This window comes from Salvelinus alpinus, chromosome 38, assembly GCF_045679555.1.
Source record: "Salvelinus alpinus chromosome 38, SLU_Salpinus.1, whole genome shotgun sequence".
In the NCBI taxonomy this organism is placed as follows: Eukaryota; Metazoa; Chordata; class Actinopteri; order Salmoniformes; family Salmonidae; genus Salvelinus; species Salvelinus alpinus.
In genome coordinates, this window is record NC_092123.1 from 12,223,025 (window position 1) to 12,243,132 (window position 20,108).

Here is a 20,108-nt window from a genome sequence, read left to right on the forward strand (position 1 = left end):
CTCACTGGACTAATATGATCACTCGGCTACGCATGCCTCTCCCTAATGTCAAAATGCCTTGTCCATTGTTGTTCTGGTAGTGATTATTGTCTTATTTCACTGTAGAGCTTCTAGCCCTGCTCAATATGGCTTAGCCAACCCTTTAGTTCCACCTCCCACACATGCGGTGACATCAGCTGGTTTAAATGTTTCTAGGGACAATATCTCTTTCATCATCACACAATGCCTAGGTTTACCTCCAATGTATTCACATCCTACCATACCTTTGTCGGTACATTATGCCTTGAATCTATTCTATCGCGCCCAGAAACCTGCTCCCTTTACTCTCTGTTTCAAACGTACTAGATGACCAGTTCTTATAGCCTTTAGCCGTACCCTTATCCTACTCCTCCTCTGTTCCTCCGGTGATGTAGAGGTTAATCCAGGCCCTGCAGTGCCTAGCTCCACTCCTATTCCCCGACTCTTTAACAGTAAATGTCTTGGTTTCATGCATGTTAATATTAGAAGCCTACTCCCTAAGTTTGTTTTATTCACTGCTTTAGCACACTCTGCCAACCCGGATGTCCTAGCCGTGTCTGAATCCTGGCTTAGGAAGACCACCAAAACCCCTGAAATTTCCATCCCTAACTATAACATTTTCCGACAAGATAGAACTGCCAAAGGGGGCAGAGTTGCAATCTACTGCAGAGATAGCCTGCGGAGTTCTGTCTTACTATCCAGGTCTGTACCCAAACAATTCGAGCTTCTACTTTTAAAAATCCACCTTTCCAGAAACAAGTCTCTCACCGTTGCCGCTTGCTATAGACCACCATCCGCCCCCAGCTGTGCCCTGGACACCATTTGTGAATTGATTGCCCCCATCTATCTTCAGAGCTCGTGCTGCTAGGTGACCTAAACTGGGACATGCTTAACACCCCAGCCATCCTACAATGTAAGCTTGATGCCCTCAATCTCACACAAATTATCAATGAACCTACCAGGTACAACCCCAAATCCGTAAACACAGGCACCCTCATAGATATCATCCTAACCAACTTGCAATCCAAATACACCTCTGCTGTTTTCAACCAAGATCTCAGCGATCACTGCCTCATTGCCTGCATCCGTAATGGGTCTGTGGTCAAACGACCACCCCTCATCACAGTCAAACGCTCCTTAAACACTTCAGCGAGCAGGCCTTTCTAATCGACCCGGCCCGGGTATCCTGGAAGGCTATTGACCTCATCCCGTCAGTAGAGGATGCCTGGTTATTCTTTAAAAGTGCCTTCCTCACCATTTTAAATAAGCATGCCCCATTCAAAAAATGTAGAACCAGGAACAGATATAGCCCTTGGTTCACTCCAGACCTGACTGCCCTTGACCAGCAAAAAAACATCCTGTGGTGTACTGCATTAGCATCGAATAGCCCCCGCGATATGCAACTTTTCAGGAAAGTCAGGAACCAATATACACAGGCAGTTAGGAAAGCTAAGGCTAGCTTTTTCAAACAGAAATTTGCATCCTGTAGCACAAGCTCCAAAAAGTTCTGGGACACTGTAAGGTCCATGGATAATAAGAGCACCTCCTCTCAGCTCCCCACTGCACTGAGGCTAGGAAACATTGTCACCACCGATAAATCCAAAATAATTGAGAATTTCAATAAGCATTTTTCTCTGGCTGGCCATGCTTTCCACCTGGCTCCCCCTACCCCGGTCAACTGCCCTGCATCCCCCACAGCAACTCGCCCAAGCCTCCCCCATTTCTCCTTCACCCAAATCCAGATAGCTGATGTTCTGAAAGAGCTGCAAAAGCTGGACCCCTACAAATCAGCTGGGCTAGACAATCTGGACCCTTTCTAAAATTATCTGCCGAAATTGTTGCAACCCCTATTACTAGCCTGTTTAACCTCTCTTTCGTATCGTCTGAGATTCCCAAAGATTGGAAAGCTGGCGCGATCATCCCCCTCTTCAAAGTGGGAGACACTCTAGACCCAAACTGCTACAGACCTATATCGATCCTACACTGCCTTTCTAAGAAAGCCAAGTTAACAAACAGATTACCGACGATTTTGAATCCCACCGTACCTTCTCCGCTATGCAATCTGGTTTCAGAGCTGGTCATGGGTGCACCTCAGCCATGCTCAAGGTCCTAAACGATATCATAACCGCCATTGATAAGAGACATTACTGTGCAGCCGTATTCATCGACCTGGCCAAGGCTTCCGACTCTGTCAATCACCACATTCTTATCGGAAGACTCAACAGCCTTGGTTTCTCAAATGACTGCCTCGCCTGGTTCACCAACTACTTCTCTGATAGAGTTCAGTGTCAGATCAGAGGGCCTGTTGTCCGGACCTCTGGCAGTCTCTATGGGGGTGCCACAGGGTTCAATTCTTGGGCCGACTCTCTTCTCTCTATACATCAATGTAGACGACACCATTCTGTATACTTCTGGCCTTTCTTTGGACACTGTCTTAACTAACCTCCAGACGAGCTTCAATGCCATACAACTCTCCTTCCGTGGCCTCCAACTGCTCTTAAATGCAAGTAAAACTAAATGCATGCTCTTCAACCGATCACTGCCTGCAACTGCCCGCCCGTCCAGCATCACTACTCTGGACGGTTCTGACTTAGAATATGTGGACAACTACAAATACCTAGGTGTCTGGCTAGACTGTAAACTTTCCTTCCAGACTCACATTAAGCATCTCCAATCCACAATTAAATCTAGAATCGGCTTCCTATTTCGCAACAAAGCATCCTTCACTCATGCTAACAAACATACCCTCGTAAAACTGACCATCCTACCGATCCTCGACTTCGGCGATGTCATCTACAAAATAGCCTCCAACACTCTACTCAACAAATTGGATGCAGTCTATCACAGTGCCATCCGTTTTGTCACCAAAGCCCCATATACTACCCACCACTGCAACCTGTACGCTCTCGTTGGCTGGCCCTCGCTTCATACTCGTAGCCAAACCCACTGGCTCCAGGTCATCTACAAGTCTTTGCTAGGTCAATCCCGCCTTATCTCAGCTCACTGGTCACCATAGCAGCACCCACCCGTAGCACGCGCTCCAGCAGGTATATCTCACTGGTCACCCCCAAAGCCAATTTCTCCTCCACCTTTCCTTCCAGTTCTCTGAAGCCAATGACTGGAACGAACTGCAAAAAGCACTGAAGCTGGAGACTCATATCTCCCTCACTAGCTTTAAGCACCAGCTGTCAGAGCAGCTCACAGATCACTGCACCTGTACATAGCCCATCTGTAAATAGCCCATCCAACTACCTCATCCCAATACTGTATTTATTTTATTTATCTTTCTCCTTTGCACCCCATATCTCTACTTGCACATTCATCTTCTGCACATCTATCACTCCAGTGTTTAATTGGTAGATTGTAATTACTTCGCCACCATGGCCTATTTATTGCCTTACCTCCCTTATCTTACCTCATTTGCACACACTGTATATAGACTTTTTCTACTGTATTATTGTCTGTATGTTTGTTTATTCCTGAGGATAATAGCGGACGATATTTCCAGCCCTATTTGCAATGTCTTCAATCTAAGCCTACTAGAAAGTGTTTCCCCCAGGCCTGGAAGGAGAAAAAGTAATTCCGCTAACCAAGAATAGTAAAGCCCCCTTTACTGTCTCAAATAGCCGACCAATCAGCCTGTTACCAACCCTTAGTAAACTTTTGGAAAAACTTGTGTTTGATCAGATACAATGCTATTTTACAGTAAACAGACTTTCAGCACACTTATAGGTAAGGACACCGAACAAGCATGGCACTTACACAAATTACAGATGATTGGCTGAGAGAAATTGATTGTGGGGGCTGTTTTCTAAGACTTCAGTGCGGCTTTTGACATAATCGATCATAGTCTGCTGCTGGACAAAAGTATGTGTTATGGCTTTACACCCCGTGCTATATTGTGGATAAAGAGTTACCTGTCTAAAAGAACACAGAAGACGTTAACAAAGAGCTGCAGTTAGTTTCAGAATGGGTGGAAAGGAATAAGTTAGACATTTCAAAAACTAAAAGCATTACATTTGAGCCAAATCATTCACCAAACCACAACTAAATATTGTAATGAATAATGTGGAAATTGAGCTAGTTGAGGTGACTAAACTGCTTGGAGCAACAACTGTCATGGTCAAAACATGTTGACATAAAGCGCTGCTCTGCGTTCTTAACAACACTATCAACGAGGCAGGTCCTACAGGCCCTTGTTTTGTTGCACCTGGACTACAGTTCAGTTGTGTGGTCAAGGTGCCACAAAGAGGGATTAGGAAAATTACAATTGGCTCAGAACAAGGCAGCATGGCACGCCCTTAAATGTACATGGGGAGCTAACATTAATATTATGCATTTACATCTCTCATGGCTCAAAGTGGAGAAGAGATTGACTTCAGCACTACTTGTTTTTTTAAGAAGTGTTGACATGCTGAACGCACAGAGCAGTCCATTTAAACTACTAGCACAGAGCTCGGACACAAATGCACACCCCACAAGACATGCCACCATAGGTCTCTTCACCATTTTCTTTTATACATATACTGTATACAGTGGTGTAATAATGTTATGTGATGCATTGTTTTATCTTTCGATTTGTGTAATGTAAGTGCGTTAATGTGTTTGGACCCCAGGAAGAGTAGCTGCTGCCTTGGCAGCTAATGGCGATCCATAATAAATACAAAATAAACTGCCTGAGTAACCCACACAGACACCAGACAGAAAGAACACAATCACTCTCAGTAACCTGCAAACAAAGAACCAATAACGCAGGCAGACATAATACAAATAATACAGTAAAATGTCCCAGTTCCACAATAGAGACTGCTAAGGCAAGACAAGAGGGACAGGGACAACACTGTCACTCACCAAGCCAGATATGCATAGTCTGAGATACTACACACCCCAGGATCTTGTAACCAACCCAGACAGACATCATAATCATATACCCCAGGCACAGGCTGTTGGAGATAAATGCAGGCCAGGCAGGACATGAGGACATAAAGAGCACCATCACCAAGCTAGACATACAGTTGAAGTCGTAAGTTTACATAGACTTAGGTTGGAGTCATTAAAACTCATTTTTCAACCACTCAACAAATTTCTTGTTAACAAAATATTTTTGGCAAGTCGGTTTGGACATCTACTTTGTGCATGACAAAAGCAATTTTTCCAACAATTGTTTACAGACAGATTATTTCACTTATAATTCACTGTATCACAATTCCAGTGGGTCAGAAGTTATCAAACACTAAGCTGACTGTGCCTTTAAACAGCTTGGAAAATTCCAGAAAATTATGTCATGGCTAGAAGCTACTGATAGGCTAATTGACATCATTTGAGTCAATTGGAGGTGTACATTTGGATGTATTTCAAGGCCTAACTTCAAACTCAGTGCCTCTTTGCTTGACATCATGGGAAAATCAAAAGAAATCAGCCAAGACCTCACAAGTCTGGTTCATCCTTGGGAGCAATTTCCAAACGCCTGAGGGTACCATGTTCATCTATACAAACAATAGTACGCAAGTATAAACACCATGGGACCATGCAGCCGCCATACCGCTCAGGAAGGAGATGCGCTCTGTCTCCTAGAGATGAACGTACTTTGGTGCAAAAAGTGCAAATCAATGCCAGAACAACAGCAAAGGACCCTGTGAAGATGCTGGAGGAAACAGGTACAAAAATATCTATATCCACAGTAAAACGAGTCCTATATCGATATAAACTGAAAGGCCGCTCAGCAAGGAAGAAGCCACTGCTCCAAAACCGCCATAAAAAAAAGCCAGACTACGGTTTGCAACTGACAAATATCGTACGTTTTAGAGAAATGTCCTCTGGTCTGAATAGAACTGAATAGAACTGTTTGGCCATAATGACCATCGTTATGTTTGGAGGAAAAGGGGGAGGCTTGCAAGCCCGAAGAACACTATCCCAACTGTGAAGCACGGGTGTGGCAGCATCATGTTGTGGGGGTGCTTGCTGCAGGAGTGACTGGTGCACTTCACAAAATAGATGGCATCATGAGGAAAGAAAATGATGTGGATATACTGAAGCAACATCTCAAAACATCAGTCAGGAAGTTAAAGCTTGGTCGCAAATCGGTCTTCCAAATGGACAATGACTCCAAGCATACTTCCAAAGTTGTGGCAAAATGGCTTAAGGACAACAAAGTCAAGGTATTGGATTGGCCATCACAAAGCCCTGACCTCAATCCTATAGAAAATTTGTGGGCAGAACTGCAAAAGTGTGTGCGAGCAAGGAGGCCTACAAACCTGACTCAGTTACACCAGCTCTGTCAGGAGGAACGGGCCAAAATTCACCATACTTATCGTGGGAAGTTTGTGGAAAGCTACTCGAAACGTTTGACCCAAGTTCAACAATACAAAGGCAATGCTACCAAATACTAATTGAGTGTATGTAAACTTCTGACCCACTGGGAAGGTGATGAAAGAAATAAAAGCTGAAATAAATAATTCTCTCTGCTATTATTCTGGCATTTCACATTCTTAAAATAAAGTGGTGATCCTAACTGACCTAAGACAGGGAACTTTACTCGTAATAAATGTCAGGAATTGTGAAAAACGGAGTTTAAATGTATTTGGCTAAGGTGTATGTAAACTTCCGATTTCAACTGTACATACAAACAGACAGACAGACACTGTGAGCCATAACCTACGCCGGTAACCTGGACAAAGGTGGTCATAACCAAACACATACAATACCACTTATTGAAAGCTACCCCAGCAATTTCCACGTACTTTTTTTTTTACCCCAGCAAAAATATCTAATCTCATATTATGCGAATACACACTCAAGCAGTTAGCTCAGATTCCTCTCCTCATCTGGGCTGCATCCCACTACTGTAGTGCACTCCATAGGGCTAAGGGTGCCATTCGGGACACACCCCTGGTGTTTTCTGATTGTGAGCACCAGTGACCTTGGTGTTGATCAAATAGAGCATGTGGTATGGGGAAGGAGCCGAACACCTACAGACACCCCCGAATGAGAACGAACGACGCTGGCGGCGGGAGCAATAGGTGGCAAGCACCGTCAGAGCTAACAAGCAGCTTAGTGCAAGGAAGAGAGGGAATAGAGATAGAAGGAGAGAGGAAGATTGAGTGAGAGAAAGGGAGAAAGAAAGACCCTGGTGGCTAGGAATTTTAATTAAAGTAGTGTGTTTTTTAGTGTTGCATCATGGGACGTGAGGCAGCGACAAACCTCTTTGATTGGATCAATATTTCCCCTCCGCCACTGGGCTCTCTCTGTCGGCAAATGTATCTGAATTATTTTGAAGGTAGATGAGCCAGAGCTTAGTAGATAGTAACCACTTTCCTGTCTCCCATGAAGAACGTTAGCTTGCATCCCAAATCGTGCACTACTTTTGGCCAAGTGAGCAGTATTTAAAAAAATGTACAATGACGGCCTACTGGGGAACTGCCTTGTTCAGGGGCAGAACGACAGATTTGACCTTGTCAGCTCGGGTATTCGATCCAGCAACCTTTTGGTTACTGGCCCAACGCTCTAACCACTAGGCTACCTGCCGCCCCAGTGGTAGTGCACTACATGGAGAAAAGGCTGCCATTTGACATGCATACATAGCTTTGCAAGTACTCCTCGAGGGTAAACGGAACAATGATACACATTTGTTTACCGTATTGACCTTTTCTCATCAAAACCGCGCAATGTTGTATTGAACTATTTTGCTCTCAGAGTGCATTGAAACTCGGTTCAATTGTCTGTTTTAATGTAACACTGAAATCTTTTGTGTATAAAATCATACGTGGTCAGATTACTAATAACTACTCTGAATACACATCTGAAGGTTAGTCAGGGCAAATCTTTGTGAAAGATTCAATAAATTTAGATTTTTTCCCCCAGACAATAGTAGACAGCCTAATGTGGATCTGTTTTTCTTTGGCGGTAGAGGTGAGGCTTGAAGACCTCGTCAATCAATTCCGCATTGGTAGTAATAAAACAGTTAAACAAATATAGGATGAATTGAGCTAAATCAATTAAAATCAATTGTATAAAATAATCCCACAAAAGCTGTCGTGTTATGATAATAGAAAACTACGGAATACACAAACAATAATGGATGAATGACCTTCCTTGAGCTACAAACCCCATTCTGAACCAAAAATTATTATTTAAGGACATAGAAGAGACACAAATTACTTTTATTTATGCCTAGTTGCCTTCTAAATAGGACATTATGAGATTTTGGTCATAGCCATAGAAGGGTGTTACACTGTTGTGATAGTCACATTCTGCACACATCCTGGTTCCTGTCCAATCCACTCCTCTGGTTTGGAGGCTGGTGGCTCTGGCCCTCTACAGCTTTAATCCCCTTGTAATCATAGTAATACAACTTAACTAGTCAATTATAGCCTCTTGAAGGACAGGGCAGATCCTTGTGGATCAAGACAATTACAGGAAGCAAAAGAGAGACAAAACATAGTGTTGGTGCATCACTTTGTTGTCGTAGAGTTTGGGGGTTGTGGAAACTTTTACCTGGTTGTAATCTGACATCTCTATAACTATAAACCAGTTTACAAGTAGGAAGCAATGTCGTTATAACGTCCAATGTCAAAATTTGCCAACTGGGTATGACGGTTCACTGACCTCGGTTCAAATAGTGGAAAGCACATTGTCAAAGCATATATAGTAAATTAGAAATAGTTTGTGATTGAAAATGGGGCATTCCAAGGGAGAGAACCCATTAAGAGTGTCGCTTTTCCTCACAGTGGCACATACTCTCTAAACCGTATCAATCTTTCTTGAGCAGGTAGCTCAGCAGTCGTTTGCCTTGCATTCCATTGCGAGCCTGGTTTGATCTCTGTATTATTGGAGGGAATCAATGGATGTGAAGCAACACATTTCAAATGAGCGGGACCAAGGAAGGAAGCCAGGGGGAAATACATAGCGCTTTTTGAGTTTTCACACCTCCAATTTCCAATTTGCTGAGCAATAAGGTGAAATGAAAAAGAATCCTCGCCAAGTGAATGTAATTCAAATCTTGACAGAACCATGTTGTAAATGTCTATTAGGTGCCTTGCAATGTTCAAACGATGATAGCGGAGGTGTCTCAAGGTCTCGTGGTAGCTAGATCTCGCGACTGAAAACAATGAAAAAGAAAAAAGGAGGGAAAACAGAAAAGGGGAACAAGGAGAAGTCTTGTTCTGCTGTCAAGTGCCTCTGGGGTTAGCTGCTCTAGCTGCCTACCTTGTGTGTGTTTCGAAATTCATTCCAATCTATTCCGCCAAATGTATTACCTGGGCTCGGCTTCAGAACACAACTACTACTTCCTTTCGCAGTGCCGAGTTATGTCTTTGAGGCCTTTGAGAATAACAGAGAGCATATCAGTTCCAGAGCCACAGTGAGGGAATAGAACTCTCTACCTTATAGCTTTTGATCTTAGCCTCTTAAAATAATCCAAGTAGTGTCAAATCGGCTCATAGTAGTAGAAAAGACCGGAAATGACAACGCGTGTTAGCTAATTAGCTTAAAACTCGCTAATTGTGTGTATTCCTCGTCTTCTTCTCTATCCTATCAAACCGATGGCGATGTGTATCAATTTCACTGTCTGCTTATTCCATGTGATTAATCTAGAAAGCACCTCCTTTGATTTATTAGCCCATTAGTGGCTCAATTTGATATTCTGTTAATGCTAGTCATCCTGCATCTCTCTCGGAGTGGGAGCCATCCGTATACATCTACGTCTCTGACATCAACTCATTAGGCCTGAGCACTCATTGAGTTGCACTTGATTAGATCTGAGAGGTAGTCAGTCGATTAACGATGACTAAACGGGAGCCATTGATTCGGTGAAAACTTGCGGGTGCTAATGGATTTTAGGGATAAACATTACTGTGAGTGGGTGTGTGAGTGTGACGCCGTCATAGCTAGACTTGAGGGGACACTTTGTGCTCTATGCCATGGGGAAGAATTGCTACTCCATTAGAGAAAGCCTTAGAAGAGAATCAGCACACCCATACCAGATCCTCTCATTCAAGAGATAAGAGGAATGATGAGTATCCACCATTACTAAGGCTGAATTAAAGAGCCTTAACATAGCTGAAGTACACTTCAATAATCAGGAAATGGAAGAACCAACAAAGACTATTATAATGTTGTGTTGTCTGCAAATCATTATTATCATGCTATTTCAAGCAAACTAGCAAGTGTATAACTTTGCACTTTAATGCTTAAATTGCATGTATTATAATATCTACTCTATAATGTCATTTTAAACATTCTCCTTGCAGTTACGAGACAAAATTGCCATGACCAAAAGTTTAGCCCTCCTTTCACACTTTATCCCAGTGCTTTTACAGTGTTACGTTTATATGATATACTACATCTCTTCCATATCCAAGACCAAAGGTCACAGAGACATTAGACACAGACATCCAGGCACTTTCTCTCCTTAACCACTCTCCAACAATTCGTCAAGAACGATGACTCACGAAACGGCCCCGAGAACTGGCCTGCACGCAACTCCAAAATGGCGAACCCAAACGGAGCGTTACCACCGAACACGCTTTTAAAGAGCAAAGTACCCTCGTTGCCGCTAGGGTTGTGGAACGAAATGGGGCTGGCCATTTGGGCTCGACGGTGTGGTGATTGCTGTAAAGCACAGATAAAAGTGTTCCTGGGAAGGGAGAGTGATAGAGCCTAGAATCAGCCACTTGTTAAATCACACGGCTCAAACGAGTCAAAATGGTCGCCCTAAATGGGATACCTGACAGCTGAACGACTGTAATCATAGTGACTTGACAAGGTCTGTCCTTTCGGAGAGTTTCTGTCATATTCAGAGGCTCCACCAAGGATTATTGCCTAGAAATGTTAGAGAAAGTACAGAGCCCCTTAAGGGTCATGGCAGAGATTTAAAAAAAAAACAGCCAGGCTAATCCGTTCCCTCTTTCTTTTTATCTGTTCCCTCCGATGTTGTAGTCGTTCCCTCTTCTCTTTATGTAGGCTACCATGACGGTCCCACTTGGCCAATAACATAATGCAGCCAAAATGCTTCAAATGGTGGTGATCAATGACCATTCAATAACTTATTTTCATATGCCTCCGAATCATAAGGGCATATTAGTAACGGGCGTTTAAAACCACTCAAGGTGCAAATATGGTGCAAAGATCCCTAAGCAGGAATTCCTGTTTCATGACCTTAGCTGTTTTATATCTATATTCCGAAGGAGTTCTTCAGCGACCTACTCTGGCCTGGCAATTAGCTCATTCCCAGGTGAATGTATTGTCATCGCAACAAAGCAAATAGCTATCAGTCTTAGTTGTGAACATAGAGCCATCTGTGCCTGGTACGTCACACAAGATGTTCACCTGCCTAGCGCAGGGATAAGAGCGCATCATTTCACCTTTTAACACCGAAGCCTCTTGGAAATGATGCACAATACACTTGCATGCCTTTTCCTTTCTGCCTCAGATAAGTCACATGTACAATTGTAAACGACAAAAACACATCAGGTGCTTGGATGCAGCATGTTTTGTTGGACTTATATGGCCCTAACTTTATGCACGAGGGGTAAACACCCAAAATTGACAACTGTTCGTAGTTGTCCAAGTTGCATAAATATGAGTTTGCACAAAGTGTAGCCTATTTGGTTTGCATTGTAAACATAGATTACCCGTCAAAAGTTTGGAAACAATTACTCATTCAGGTGGTTTTTCTTTCTTTTTCTATTCTCTACATCGTAGAATAATAGTGAAGGCATCAAAACAATGAAGTAACACATACATGATTGGCTAAGTCACACAAGATGTTAACCTGCCTAGCCAACGCGAAGAGGGCACGACAAAAACTATTCCCCCTCAGGAGACTGAAAAGATTTGGCATGGGTCCTCAGATCATCAAAGGTTCTACAGCTGCACCATCAAGAGCATCCTGACTGGTTGCATCGCTGCCAGGTATGGCAACTGCTCGTTCTCCGACCGCAAGGCACTAGAGAGGGTAGTGCGTACGGCCCAGTACATCACTGGGGCCAAGCTTCCTGCCATTCAGGACCTCTATACCAGGCGGTTTCAGAGGAAGGCCCCAAAAAATTGTCAAAGACTCCAGCCACCCTAGTCATAGACTGTTCTCTCTGCTACCAAACGGCAAGCTGTACCGGAGCGCCAAGTCTAGGTCCAAGAGGCTTCTAAACAGCTTCTACCCCCAAGCCTTAAGACTACTGAACATTTAAATGGCCACCCAGACTACTTGCATTGCCCCTCCCCACCTCTTATACGCTACTGCTACTCTCTGTTATTATCTATGCATAAGTCACTTTAATAACTCTACCCACATGTATATAAACTCAGCAAAAAAAGAAACATCGCTTTTTCAGGACCTTGTCATTCAAAGAAATTAATAAAAATCCAAATAACTTCACAGATCTTCATTGTAAAGGGTTTAAACACTGTATCCCATGCTTGTTCAATGAACAACAAACAATTAATGAACATGCACTGGTGAAACAGTCGTGAAGACACTAACAGCTTACAGACAGTAGGCAATTAAGGGCACAGTTATGAAAACTTAAGACACTAAAGAGGCCTTTCTTCTGACTCTGAAAAACACCAAAAGAAAGATGCCCAGGGTCCCTGCTCATATCCGTGAACGTGCCTTACGCATGCTGCAAGGAGGCATGAGAACTGCAGATGTGGCCATACTGCTGTGAGACGCCTAAGACAGCGCTACAGGGAGACAGGACGGACAGCTGATCGTCTTTGCAGTGGCAGACCACGTGTAACAACACATAAACAGGATCGGTACATCCGAACATCACACCTGTGGGAAAGGATGGCAAGAACAACTGCCCGAGTTACACCAGGAACGCACAATCCCTCCATCAGTGCTCAGACTGTCCGCAATAGGCTGAGAGAGGCTGGACTGAGGGCTTGTAGGCCTGTTGTAAGGCAGGTCCTCACCAGACATCACCGGCAACAACGTCGCCTATGGGCACAAACCCACCGTCGCTGGACCAGACAGGACTGGAAAAAACTGCTCTTTACTGACGAGTCGCATTTTTTTCTCAACAGGGATGATGGTCGGATTTGCGTTTATCGTCGAAGGAATGAGCGTTACACAGAGGCCTGTACTCTGGAGCGTGATAGATTTGGAGGTGGAGGGTCCGTCATGGTCTGGGGCAGTGTGTCACAGCATCATCGGACTGAGCTTGTTGTCATTGCAGGCAATCTCAACGCTGTGCGTTACAGGGAAGACATCCTCCTCCCTCATGTCTTACCCTTCCTGTCGGCTCATCCTGACATGACCCTCCAGTCATACTGCTCATTCTGAGAGTGATTTCCTGCAAGACAGGACTGTCAGTGTTCTGCCATGGCCAGCGAAGAGCCCGGATCTCAATCCCATTGAGCACGTCTGAGACCTGTTGGATCGGAGGGTGAGGGCTAGGGCCATTCCCCCCAGAAATGTCCGGAAACTTGCAGGTGCAAGCTGCATTGTTGGTTAAGGGCTTGTAACTGTAAGGTCTACAAATAACATTTGATTTTGATTTGATTTAATCATGTAGTAACCAAAAAAGTGGTAAACAAATCAAATCAAATCAAATTTTATTTGTCACATACACATGGTTAGCAGATGTTAATGCGAGTGTAGCGAAATGCTTGTGCTTCTAGTCCCGACAATGCAGTAATAACCAACAAGTAATCTAACCTAACAATTCCACAACTACTACCTTATACACACAAGTGTAAAGGGATAAAGAATATGTACATAAAGATATATGAATGAGTGATGGTACAGAACGGCATAGACAAGATGCAGTAGATGGTATAGAGTACAGTATATACATATGAGATGAGTAATGTAGGGTATGTAAAAATAAAGTGGCATAGTTTAAAGTGGCTAGTGATACATATATTACATAAAGATGGCAAGATGCAGTAGATGATATAGAGTACAGTATATACATATATGTATGAGATGAGTAATGTAGGGTATGTAAACATTATATTAAGTGGCATTGTTTAAAGTGGCTAGTGGTACATTTTTACATAATTTCCATCAATCCCCATTATTAAAGTGGCTGGAGTTGAGTCAGTATGTTATTTTCCTGACACCACACTCCGAGGGCCCTCACCTCCTCCCTGTAGGCCGTCTCGTCGTTGTTGGTAATCAAGCCTACCACTGTAGTGTCATCCGCAAACTTGATGATTGAGTTGGAGGCGTGCATGGCCACGCAGTCGTGGGTGAACAGGGAGTACAGGAGAGGGCTCAGAACGCACCCTTGTGGGGCCCCAGTGTTGAGGATCAGCGGGGTGGAGATGTTGTTACCTACCCTCACCACCTGGGGGCGGCCCGTCAGGAAGTCCAGGACCCAGTTGCACAGGGCGGGGTCGAGACTCAGGGTCTCGACCCAGGGTCTCGAGCTTGATGACGAGTTTGGAGGGTACTATGGTGTTAAATGCTGAGCTGTAGTCGATGAACAGCATTCTCACATAGGTATTCCTCTTGTCCAGATGGGTTAGGGCAGTGTGCAGTGTGGTTGCGATTGCATCGTCTGTGGACCTATTGGGTCGGTAAGCAAATTGGAGTGGGTCTAGGGTGTCCGGTAGGGTGGAGGTGATATGGTCCTTGATTAGTCTCTCAAAGCACTTCATGATGACGGAAGTGAGTGCTACGGGGCAGTAGTCGTTTAGCTCAGTTACCTTGGGAACAGGAACAATGGTGGCCCTCTTGAAGCATGTGGGAACAGCAGACTGGGATAAGTATTGATTGAATATGTCCGTAAACACACCAGCCAGCTGGTCTGCGCATGCTCTGAGGACGCGGCTGGGAATGCCGTCTGGGCCTGCAGCCTTGCGAGGGTTAACACGTTTAAATGTTTTACTCACCTCGGCTGCAGTGAAGGAGAGCCCGCAGGTTTTGGTAGCGGGCCGTGGCACTGTATTGTCCTCAAAGCGAGCAAAAAAGTTATTTAGCCTGTCTGGGAGCAAGACATCCTGGTCCGCGACGGGGCTGGTTTTCTTTTTGTAATCCGTGATTGACTGTAGACCCTGCCACATACCTCGTGTCTGAGCTGTTGAATTGCGACTCTATTTTGTCTCTGTACTGGGACTTAGCTTGTTTGATTGCCTTGCGGAGAGAATAGCTACACTGTTTGTATTCGGTCATGTTTCCGGTCACCTTGCCCTGGTTAAAAGCAGTGGTTCGCGCTTTCAGTTTCACGCGAATGCTGCCGTCAATCCACTGTTTCTGGTTTGGGAATGTTTTAATCGTTGCTGTGGGTACGACATCGTCAATGCACTTTCTAATGAACTCGCTCACCGAATCAGCATATTCGTCAATGTTGTTGTTGGACGCAATGCGGAACATATTCCAATCCGCGTGATCGAAGCAGTCTTGAATCAAAACATGTTTTATATTTCAGATTCATCAAAGTAGCCATCCCTTGCCTTGATGACAGCTTTGCACACTCTTGGCATTCTCTCAACCAGTTTCAACTGGAATGCTTTCCCAACAGTCTTGAAAGAGTTCTCACATATGCTGAGCACTTGTTGGCTGCTTTTCCTTCACGCTGCAGTCCAACTCATCCCAAACCATCTCAATTGGTTTGAGGTCAGGTGATTGTGGAGGCCAGGTCATCTGATGCAGCACTCCATCACCCTACTTCTTGGTCAAATAGCCCTTCCACTGCCTGGAGGTGTGTTGGGTCATTGTCCTGTTGAAAAACAAATGATGGTCCCACTGAGCACAAACATGATGGGATGGCGTATCTGTGCAGAATGCTGTGGTAGCCATGCTGTTTAAGTGTGCCTTGAATTCAAAATAAATCACAGATAGCGTCACCAGCAAAGCACCCCTACACCATCACACCTCCTCTTCCATGCTTCACAGTGGGAACCACACATGCGGAGATGATCCGTTCACCGACTCTGCGTCTCACTAAAACACAACGGTTGGAATCAAAAATCTAACATTTGGACTCATCAGACCAAAGGATACATTTCCATGGGTCTAATGTTCATTGCTTGTGTTTCTTGGCCCAAGCTAGTCTCTTCTTCTTATTGGTTTCCTTTAGTAGTGGTTTCTTTGCAGAAATTCGACAATAAAGGCCTGAGTCACGCAGTCTCCTGAACACCTGATATTGAAATGTCTGTTATTTGAATTCTAGGAAGCATTTATTTGGGCTGCAATTTCTGAGGCTGGTAAGTCTAATGAACCTATCCTATGCAGCAGAGGTAACTCTCGGTCTTCCTTTCCTGTGGCGGTCCTCATGAGAACCAGTTTCATCACAGCGCTTGATGGTTTTTGCGACTGCACTTGATGAAACGTTCAAAGTTCTTGAAATTTTCCGAATTGACTGACCTTCATGTCTTATTTAAAGTAATGATGGACTGTCTTTTTTCTTTGCTTATTTGAGCTGTTCTTGTCCATAATATGGACTTGGTCTTTTACCAAATAGGGCTATCTTCTGTATACCACCCCATACCTAGTCACAACACAACTGATTGGCTCAAATGCATTAAGGAAATATATTCCACTAATTAACTTTTAACAAGGCACACCTGTTAATTGAAATGCATTCCAGGTGACTACCTCATGAAGGTTGTTGAGAGAATGCCAAGAGTGTGCAGAGCTGTCATCAAGGCAAAGGGTTGCTACTTTTAAGAATCTCAAATATATTGTGATTTGTTTAACACTTTTTTGGATACTACAAGATTCCATATGTGTTATTTCATAGTTTTGATGTCTTCACTATTATTCAACAATGTAGAAAATAGTACAATTAAAGAAAAACCCTTGAAAAGTAGATGTGTCCCAAGCTTTTGACTGGTACTGTACATTATTCAGTTATGACTGCCAGTGAGGCTCCTGGCTTTTCAGGCTATAGAAATGATTTAGGCTAATTGAGGGGTTTTTCACACCCGTTAGCTATTATTTGCCCTTATGATTTGGATGCATATGAAAAGACAAACTGGAAATAAGCTATTAAATGTTAAGTAACCATCACCGTTTGAAGCATGTAATGTACTAAATATAATTATATTTAGGCTGCAATATGTTATCGGCAAGTGGGAACAACATGGTAGCCTACATAAGGAAAACAGGGACCAAATAAAACATCTGAGGGAATGGATAAAAAAAACTAGGGAACGGATTAGCCTGCAAGTCTTTTTGTCTCCACCATGATCCCTAACTGGCTCGGTAAGAAAGTAAACAGCATTTCTAGGCTGCTTCCCCAACATAGTTTATCTCCAAACTGAACTTACTCTTGATGAAAAAATGTATTGCAACAGTGTTTCGTATGTACATGCTTGTGAGTTTTTTGGGAAGTAGGGCGTGTTCAAGATAATTGGCTGTACATAACCATCTTTTTTTCCTCTGGAAAAGAAAAATGAATTCATGAGAGCTGCTGTTACATTAATGGGCATCATTATTATTATTTTGATAGCAACAGCAGCATTGTACTAAAATAGTTGAAGCATGCATATGTTGTATTCTTCAAAAATCAATGGGAATATTTTTGAAGTTTACAATACCAGTGAAGAGTGGTACAACTTACAACCTTAATGATCCTTTAAAGATGTTATAACGAGCGCATAGTTTGCGGGCCTTTCTGTTCTGTTCTTTTCAATTGATTTAAACCAGCACCACTGGTGTGTATTGGAAGTGTGTAGTCTATGATATTGTACAGGAGAATGATTACCTTGATGGCAGCTTTAAACAAAGACAAACACTCGCCGTATCATTCAACATACAAAACGTTCCGTTTCATTGACATCCATCAGGCCATATCGTAAACACACAGGGGACATAAAACCAAGATGGATGCCAAAAATCCCACAGAAAGGAGATCATTCAAAAAGAAACAGCCCGGACGAGAGAGGATTTAGGAGGGAAAGAGGCAAGACCTCTATAGTGATTCAGGAGGTCTAAAGTGAGTGGAGGAGTGCCATGATTTAAGACGGATAGAGGGAAGGAGAGCAAATTGAAAAGGAACCAAGGGCATAGTGGCAATCAATGACATATTTCAAAGGGGAGTTCGTGGACGGGGAAAAAAGTAAGGAGGCAGAGAGAGGGGAGGTGTAGTGGCAGTTCATTGCAAGACAAACTAGGAGAAAGAAAGAAATGGAGGAGAGGCGGAAAAGAAAAGCGACAATTTCAGACCCAGGGAATACATAATGCATAAAGAGGGGGAATTAAATAGAGAGATTGTTTAGAAAAGAAACACAGAGAGAGGCATATAGTAGACCCTTGGAGGTTATACAGCATATCAGATACACTGCAGGAAGGCATTTAATGGTGTCACTACAATATCAAAAGTCAAACAATTTGGGTGTGTTCAGTGAGGTGAACTATCCAGAAGGTTGCAGTAATAAATATAATGAATAGAGCTGTTCACGAATCCCTACTCGACAGACAATAATATCTATTCTAGAAAATACATTTATCTTATTTTCTTTAACATTTCACCCTTCTGAATAGACCGCACGGGTGGCGATTAATGACGAATACTGACAGGTGACAGGACTCCATTGTCATTGGTCCATTTTGGCCACTCCTTTCTCTCTCTTCAACAGGAAATAATCTGGGATTTTTTTGGGCCCCCGGTCTCCCTAACCCTCTGTTCACTAACCAATCGAAATGACTCGGCTTAAGCACTGTGTTCTCAGCCTTGTTTTCCATTTAAGGAGCAGCGCACACACACACCAACACGCATACGTGAACACACACGAACTCAAAGGCAGTTTAGCCACTCCAGTAATGAGAGAGGCAAACAGTCGCTCCTTCATGAGCAGCAGGAGAAACGACCTAAGCAACAGAAAGAGTAAACACCAAAGAAAACATGCTCTCTGTTTTTTTAACCAGACTCTGCAGGGGGGCCTACATATGGAAGTGGTGACTCACTGTAAACTGTTCCCTTTGTGATGGTTTGTGTATGGTCTTATATAAAACTCTGGGGGCTGTTTGAAAATGATAAGCATCCTGCAGTGGTCCTCAGAAGTCTTCTCTCCCAGGAACATTAAGAGTTGGACTTTTCAAAGGCTCAGACAGATACGCTCTACAAACAGCATGGCCTAATCAAACCAACGCTCTCTGCATTTGATCCTGCTCCCTTTGCCCACACATAACCCCAATACAAGGTGATTGGAGTGTATGCTCATAACTCTACACTGGGTTTACCTGGGTGAGTAGGTACAGTACAGTGTGTACAGTGCCTTCAGAAAGTATTCAGACCCCTTGACTTTATCCACATTTTGTTACGTTACAGCCTTATTTTAAAATGTATTAAATAGTTTCCCCCCCCTCAATCTACACACAATACCCATAACGACAAAGCAAAAACAGGTTAAGAATTTTTTGCAAATTTATATATATATATATATTTTTTTAATCACATTTAGATAAGTATTCAGACCCTTTACTCAGTACTTTGTTGAAGCACCTTTGGCAGCGATTACAGCATTGAGTCTTCTTGGGTATGACGCGACAAGCTTGGCACACCTTTCGTCTCAGTCGGGTTGGATGTGGAGTGTCGCTGCACAGCTATTTTCAGGTCTCTCCAGAGATGTTCGATCGGGTTCAAGTACGGGCTCTGGAAAAATCAGAGACTTGTCCCGAAGTCAGTCCTGTGTTGTCTTGGCTGTGTGCTTAGGGTCGTTGTCCTGTTGGAAGGTTTGATGGGGAGAGTTGCTGCACAGCTATTTTCAGGTCTCTCCAGAGATGTTCGATCGGGTTCAAGTACGGATTCTGGCAGGGCCACTCAAGGACATTTAGAGACTTGTCCCGAAGCCACTCCTGCATTGCATTGGCAGGGTCGTTGTCCTGTTGGAAGGTGAACCGTCGCCACAGTCTGAGATCCTGAGATCTCTAGAGCAGGTTTCCATCAAGGATCTCTCTGTACTTTGCTCTGTTAATCTTTGCCTCGATCCTAATTAGTCTCAGAGTCCCTGTTGCTGAAAAACATCCCCACAGCATGATGCTGCCACCACCATGCTTCACCATAGGGATGGTGCCAGGTTTCCTCCAGACGTGATGCATTCTCACGGTCTGAGAGTGTTTAGGTGCCTTTTGGCAAACACCAAGCAGGCTGTCATATGCCTTTTACTGAGGAGTGGCTTCCGTCTGGCCACTCTACCAT

At 43.6% G+C, this 20,108-nt stretch overlaps 1 protein-coding gene across 3 annotated transcripts in view; it reads right to left on the reverse strand.

Annotated features, from left to right (window-relative positions):
• LOC139566187 (neural cell adhesion molecule 2-like) overlaps window positions 1-20,108 on the reverse strand; it is a 395,977-nt gene that overhangs the window by 13,954 nt on the left and 361,915 nt on the right. The gene's annotated exons all lie outside the window — the stretch shown is intronic.